The sequence below is a fragment of the Etheostoma spectabile genome, unplaced genomic scaffold (assembly GCF_008692095.1).
Source record: "Etheostoma spectabile isolate EspeVRDwgs_2016 unplaced genomic scaffold, UIUC_Espe_1.0 scaffold314, whole genome shotgun sequence".
In the NCBI taxonomy this organism is placed as follows: Eukaryota; Metazoa; Chordata; class Actinopteri; order Perciformes; family Percidae; genus Etheostoma; species Etheostoma spectabile.
Genome location: NW_022605583.1, coordinates 1,181,377 through 1,189,037, shown reverse-complemented (window position 1 = coordinate 1,189,037; position 7,661 = coordinate 1,181,377). Strand labels below are relative to the sequence as shown.

General features: G+C 42.6%; 1 long non-coding RNA gene across 1 annotated transcript in view; it reads left to right on the top strand.

The window, feature by feature from the left end:
• Positions 1–3,953: 3,953 nt before the first annotated feature.
• The window catches only part of LOC116686138 (uncharacterized), a 24,729-nt gene continuing 21,021 nt past the window's right edge, over positions 3,954–7,661 (top strand). The window contains exon 1 of the long non-coding RNA XR_004331160.1: positions 3,954–3,963. This is a non-coding gene — a long non-coding RNA (uncharacterized LOC116686138). The remainder of the gene's footprint in view (positions 3,964–7,661) is intronic.

The following is a 7,661-nucleotide window of genomic DNA, read 5'->3' as shown; positions in this document are numbered from 1 at the left end:
CGTAAAAGAACACTTTATGTTGTTAAACAAAATCCTCAATCTGTCTGTGGAGATCTGTATCCGTCTGTGAGTCCAACTACTAAACGTAACATCAAAAAAAAAAAGAGTCTGAAATGTGACATCTCCCTTAATACTTTTCCCGTTGACATGTTTTTGAATTCAACTTAAGAACACAAGACCAAATGAGAGTTTAATTGCAAAATGTTTTGGGCAAAATAATGTTTTTGTGATCGTTAGGAGCCAAAATCCATCCAATCTCTGTATGACCAAAGCGAGAGCTGTGTTCCGGAGTTTCCTCGGCGTAGTCGGCTCGTCCGGTGAGGGTTGGCCTCCGCCAGGGCTGCGCTTTGTCACCAATCCTGTTTGTAATATTTATGGACAGGATATCGAGGCGTAGTTGGGGCGGTGAGGTTTGCAGTTCTGTGGCTCGGGATCCCATCGCTGCTTTTTGCGGATGATGTGGTCCTGATGCATCATCGGTCTGATACCTTCAGCACTCACTGGATCGGTTCGCAGCCGAGTGTGAAGCGGCTGGGATGAGGATCAGCACCTCTAAATCTGAGGCCATGGTTCTACAGGAAACCGATGGAGTGCTTTCTTCGGGTGGGGAGTGAGTCCTTACCCCAAGTAAGGAGTTTAAGTACCTTGGGGTCTTGTTCGCGAGTGAGGGACCATGGAGCGTGAGATTGGTCGGAGAATCGGAGCAGCCGTTGCGGTATTACATTCCGTTTATCGCACCGTTGTGACAAAAACAGAGCTGACCAGAAGGCAAAGCTCTCGATCTACCGGGCAATTTTCGTTCCTACCCTACCTATGGTCATGAGAGGCTGGGTCATGACCGAAAGATGGAGATCCAGGGTACAAGCGGCCGAAATGGGTTTCCTCTCTAAGGGTGGCTGGCGTCTCCCTTAGATATAGGGTGAGAAGCTCAGTCATCCTAGAGTAGCTCGTTAGTAAGGAGCCGGTGTGGGGGGGGGGGGGGTGGTGCGTCCCTTTGGGAGGGGGGGTTCTGCTCCTCACTTTGGAGGAGCCAGTTGAGGTGGTTCGGGCATCTGTAAGGATGCCTCCTGGGCGCCTCCCTAGGAGGTGTTCCGCACGTCCAGCTGGGAGGAGCCGGGAAGACCCAGGACTAGGTGGGAGAGATTTCTCCAACCTGGCCTGGGAACGCCTCGGATCCCCCAGTCGGAGCTGTTGATGTGGCTCGGAAAGGGAAGTTTGGGGTCCCCTAACTGATCTGCTGCTGCCCCCGCGACCCGATACCGGATGAAGATGGATGGATGGATAGGAGCCCAAATCAAAATTGCTATCAAAATATGATTATTGCACAGCCCTGCCACATACAATCAACTTCAAAAAAGCTGAACTATCCCTTTAAGACCACTTTCACTCTTTCTTCTTGGCTTACACTTAAAAAAAGACATGCAACTTCCAGCTTGTCAGTGTGTCTATATGAGGAAAGTTTGCACTACATCTATGTTATCCTTTTACACCACTGGTGTAAAAGACAGCAGGAGAAATGAACATACTGTATGTTCTGTTCTCAAGCCACGCTGATGATGTTGAATTAAATGTGATGCAGTAATGTGCTAAACCAATGTAAAAGGTCATCAACTTCACACTAAAGATGAAGATCTTTAGTCATGAAGCTCTCTGGGCTCGCTCAGCTATTAAGTGTAAAACATAGTAAGTAGAGCAAAGATCACACTGAAAAAACTAAAAGGCAGTGGATCTTGTGCTAATTGTTCTAAAAAACATTCAAACAATATCAAAGGGCAGCATTTCTGGATCTCACCCAATTAATATACACCCCATATGCCATTATCTCTTTTAAAGAAGAAAAAAAAAACATTTGTAAGAGAACCACATTAAGTAAAGTAGGCCATGGTTCAGAGTTTGATCATGAGTGTGAAGTGTGCAGGAGCATGCAGTGCAAACAAAGGAAGCGGGCGAAAAAAAGGAAGAATAGGAAAAAAGATAGTAAATAATAAATATGTTGTATAGCAGTGGTTTTCAGCTGCACACTAATGGGCCCATCGAGGGAGAAGAAGTGTGGATGAGAAATGGTTTTGTGCTGACGTACTCTCGACAACAGCCTCACCGAGCTGATTATTCCATTCATTATAGAGACGAGAGAGAAAGAGCCTTGTTATCAGTGTCGCCACACTGATCTCACCTATTTGTTTTTAAAATGAACTTTTGAACATAATCATACTGAATTACATGCACAGACGTGCTCACAAAATTGAAACCTTATGTTAATGCGTCATAAATTTCATGGCAACATTTAAAATGTGTTTATTTTCATTAGGTGTGATGCTGTGTAGGTCAATGGCATTAGGGCATGAAAGCTGAAAGTTTTCCACACCAAGCAGCAGCAAACACTTAATGCTGGAGCCGGCAAGAAAATGTATCAAGATGTAGTTCCTCTAAACGCCCAGTATAGGAATTACATCTAACGTTTGTGTGGACAGTTTCACACAATTTATGTCCAATGCCAACCGTTAGTACCGTTGCAGCAAGTAGTAGACCCGTACGAAAAAGTAAGGGGGAAAGTAACAACAAACATTTAGGTTTTAATAGTAACATTTACTTATTCCGACGTGTGTCTCGGCTTTTAAACATTAGTGTCAATCAAAAGGTACAAGGGTTTACAGAGAAGTGGAGTATGTTTAAGGTGCCTTGATTGACAGGTGTCTATCACACCCAGCCAAGGAGAAATCCCAAAAAATTTAAATCCTGTCCCTACACCTTAAGCTAACCAAGAGGGACATGATTGTGCTTGTTGCCATAATTCACCCTCTGTGTTTACATCACTAAAATCTGCCAGACTTTATGCAAAATTCTCGTAGAGATAGCCCAGGGTTCCAGGAAGACAACAGGCTGAATTCCAGGAGAATGTGCATAAAATGACGCACAAGACATCTAAAATATTTCAATTTGATGTAATGCTGCAGCCATAAAAAAACAGAGTATCTTGGGTGTGAATACTTAACTCACTGTCAGCATTTTATACTATAGCTTTGTTTAAGTGCTGTAACAAGCAGATACTGTTGGGCACTGTGCAAACATCTTTTTCTGGTTTACAAAGAAGCATGAGGGGAATCCAGATGAAATCATGAATTTATGAGATCAAGAAGAAATGAAGAAAATGTACCCAGACACAGTTCATCAAGGATCTGTTTGCTGGACGATAACAACATGTACCCTCTAACATCCATTCAACTGAGTGCACTTAAGACTGTTTACTGCTGCTGGTTTGTTTTACTTTGTCAGAGCAAGTGACCTGCACGGTTTGAAAAGCATTCTTCTCACCTGTCCAACTGATCCAAACTGAAGGTACTTTAAGTAAATCATCCAAACATGCCTGAGGTGAACGTGCCTGGGTTTGGGGTTCTTTTACCACCAATGCTTGAGCACCGCGGAAGATGAAAGCATCCACCAAATGGCAATTTAACAGCACTTGGTCATAGTCAGACTTGGAAAATCATCCTTTTACATTTTTGACATTTTGTGGTTCAAGTGTCATTGCAGCATATAATGGAGTTCTTATGGTGCCGTGAAGACGAAGGCTTCCTCTGACAATGTCAAAGCAGACCTCAAGGCAGAGAAATGACAGCGTATAATATCAAGTCCACGTTGCTAATATGACACCCCCTTCTCTTCCTCCCGATGCGCATCGACCATTTAATTTGTAATGAAGCCCATGCCTCCCACACCTAACTGGATTATGGACTTTTGAACCGTGAACGGCAGGAGTTCAAGGTGGTAGGATAGCCTAGCGTTAACAAGAATACCCCTGTAATTAAAAGATCACAGGTTAGATCGGCAGGAGAAGGCATGCTACCCAAAGTGTCTGAGAACTACTAACCGTTCAATCACTCAGAAACATTCTGGTTAAGAGCCTTAGCTGAATGGCACAAATGCAGGACTAATGCAGACACTTGAGCTGCACATCACCCAGAAGTGTTGGCCTTGGCTTATCATCAAATGTTGAAATTAAAGATGCTGTATTAGACATCTGGAATGTGTAACTAAATCTAATGTGCAGTTCAAATGAGATTTCACATTCCTCTTTTTCTCCATTTGCAAAGACATCTTGGTCCTTGTTCTTCCATAAGGAACTTGTTTTGGTGGAACATGTGCAACCTTGCTAAAGCCACATACAATATTAAATGAAGTTAACTGTTCACACAATACAGGAACTTGAGCTATTGAAATTAGCAAAGGAACTCAATTATCAGCCACAATTATCTTGGAAATGTACTTCTGACTGTTCCATTGCTAACAGATAGCAAGCAATTGGCATACACGGTTTCAACAACATCTACCTAACATATATAACCTTTTTTTTTTTTTTTTTTAGATAATCTACTATGTATATATCTGTGTATAGGCAATCAATGAGTATACTTTAGCTGTACAGCTAACAAGCTCTCCAGCAATCCAGCACTGCAATGTCCAGCTGCATGCATGTTGAGGGCATTGGGAGAATACGATTTATTTCTCTCTCCTCCTATCGCCATGTGTACAGGAATAGGTGTCCAAGTGTGTCCTTGTTAGTAAAATATACTCCCAACCTCACCACCCCTGTCAACCCCAACTGAATGCTCTCCCAACCTCCAAAGGCACCCTTGAGAAGATGAGGTGGTCAGTTTCCCATTTCATTTGCCTCTGGTCATGCAAGGCTGGGCGAGTGTCTCCGGCCGTCTCCCTGCACTAAATCAAAGACAGGGCGGAGCGGCCAGCCGTGGCGGTGACTCCCTTTTATGATCTTCTATAGGATCTCAGTCACTGAGAGAAGTGAAATGTATGGCCACTAAGACTTACAGATCCTTGCAGGGGTCACAGGAGCTGGCTCGCCTTGTGAATCATGCTCAGTCAGTGCCAGTCACTTCTCTCCATCTCATTGCAGCATTGGATCGTTGAAAACCTCATTAGGCAGCGACGCAAGAGAGCTTAGTATTTATTCTGCTCAACCTCCTCTAGGTTTGTTATCAGGCTATGACAGTTTCCATTTGCAGGTGTTGGATACTGTTTCTGCTCTCCCCTCCCCCTTTCTATTTTCCTCATTGCAAACACGGGAGTGTCAACCAGCCGCTGATTTGCAATTTCGTGCAACCCCAGCAAATGGCTGATGTTACAAAGAGCGAGCATTGCAGCAAAATCATTTTAAGAAGTGCCCTTAACCACAAAACAGACATGTCATGTGGGAGAGTTTCGGCATTTGCATGAAAGCCATTCCACATTTTTAAAATGGCATCAGAAAGACTTTAATGCAAATCTGAGGTGCTGTCAGGTTACTGTGTGGTCGGGTATATCTCAATGGCCAGAGCGTGACTCAAACACTTTCCATGGTAGAAACTAAATTATCTGCGCAGCTCAGTAGGCAGCAGGAGGATGATATAAACCCTGTGTTATAATACAATCAACAAGTCGGCCAAAGACAGTTCATTTATGGAGATAAACAAACCAAGAAATCCAGCCAATGACTAGATGCACAACCAGCTTGTAATCATAGAAACGTCTGCAGCAGTAGAACCTTTAACCTGATTTGAGAAAGAGCCAATCAAACTTCAGTGCAAAATGCATGAGAAGATTACAAACATTCATTATTCACAGTGTTTTATTATTGATAAAAACTGATGTCACAACACTGCCTTCAGCACCTTTTACTAGTCACTGTGGACATAGTCTCACACTGCCAGAAAAATGCTCTGGGTGATGGGTGACTTTTACGGTTTGTTGAAATTAATTAATCAATGACATAATTGGAAAAATTAATGTAAGAACAACTGTATGGCAAAGGTCTAGTACAATCACAGGTGTGTGCTCCCTAATCAGTTGCTGGCCATGTGCTTTTTGGATGCTAATCACTAATGCAATTTTTAAAAAAATTAATAAATTAAAAATACAGAAAACACTTAATTTGCCAGATAAAAACTTTGTCTTGGGTTGAAAAAGGCGGTTGCGCTTCGGCAATGTAGATTCTTGGTGGAATGCTAAACCCAAAATCCAATAGGCATGTTCCAGAGTGAAGGTAGCACATCTCCCAAAAGGACAAATACTTATTTAATCAGGCTCACATCACAATAAATCACCGCTGACACATTTCAGCACAAAGCCTTCTTCAAAGCGTAATTAGGTTCCATTCAGTGTTCTACATACAAGGGGAGAGTCCCTACAGATTTGGAGTTGGGGCCTAATTATTCAACAACCAATCAAATCCTCCCACCCCATTGTTTAAAAACAGAAGAAATAGGGAAAGCACAGGTAGTTCAAACACCACCACATACAATCTAGCAAAAGGCTCTACAGCACACAATTGTGTCTTCTTTCGCGGTGCACCAACTCAACTCAGGAATGTGGAGTCATGCTGCCAGAGGAAAGGGTCACCTTACCACTGAACAAAATCTATAAACTTATGTTACAGCAAAGTGCTTTGGTTAAAAGTATGTTACGAGGATTTGATTATGTCGGCCAGTTATAAAGGCGCACAACCACACACACTGAGACCCACCTGTGGTGAAATTGGAGGTTGTTGTTTGTGTCGCGTGTGTCTACTGTACTCACGCACTCTTTGGGGTCATAAATATTCATTTAGCATCTATCAGCCTTTAGGGATTAATCCCAGTACGATAGAACACAAAGCTACATGACCAGCATGTTAAGTCCATTATATACTGTGCTGTAAAGTAGCGGGTATTGCCCACAGGAGACTAATGGCTTTTTGTCAAGGATCCCTGGAGGGCTGCAGCCCTTCACCTCCAGCAGCACAGCTTCCATTAACACAACGCAGGTTTAGTTCAAGAGCACATTTTCCAAAATGCATCTGCTTTAAAAGTAAAATGAGTGACATTAGTGAGGCAAACAACCCACGCTTTCTGCTCTTTTATTTTTTTTTTACAGAGAGCCACCTTTAAGACTGTGCTATTGGTTGTAATAAAAGGCTTTTTTCTCTGTTGGGGTTTTAATTGATATGGTTGACACTTTCGTTGACACGCTGTGAAATGTCACACAGCCACACGATTTTATATATATGTTTTTTTAAAGGATCTAAAAAATGTGTTGAAATAACATACGAAATTGGCAGTGTTGAAAAGACAAATTTTCCAACACGCTGTCTCGATACAAGGTTACATTTAATTCGGCGTCCTTGCTAAAGCACAAGTACAAACAGACTCATCATTAAGCAGCTGGTTTCAAGTGAGTCACATTTACATTTCAATCTAGTTCATTAGGCACAGACACTGTAATCCACATCATGCTTTAAAAGAGACAGATCACTGTTAACTGTACCACACACGTTTCAAAATAACAGCTTTAGTGTTTACACTCAGCTGCCAAACTACACTCACAACATAACAATACTGCAGTCAGGCCACGACGGTGGTAAGGCACCTTGGACAAGAAAGTGGATGGTTGCATTTTTTTATTTTTATAATCTGGAAAAAAAGTAAACATTCACAACAGTTACAAACAACACACTAGGACATAGGAACGCGTGCCAGGGCACAAAATCACAGAGGAAAAACGGGAGGGAGAGACAAAACACATGCAGAAACGGACACACACACAGACAGACACAAGACAAGGGACCAATCTCACACGCAAACAAAAGAATAGGCTACAGCGTTGCCTTCAAGGACTCAGCAATGCTGTGC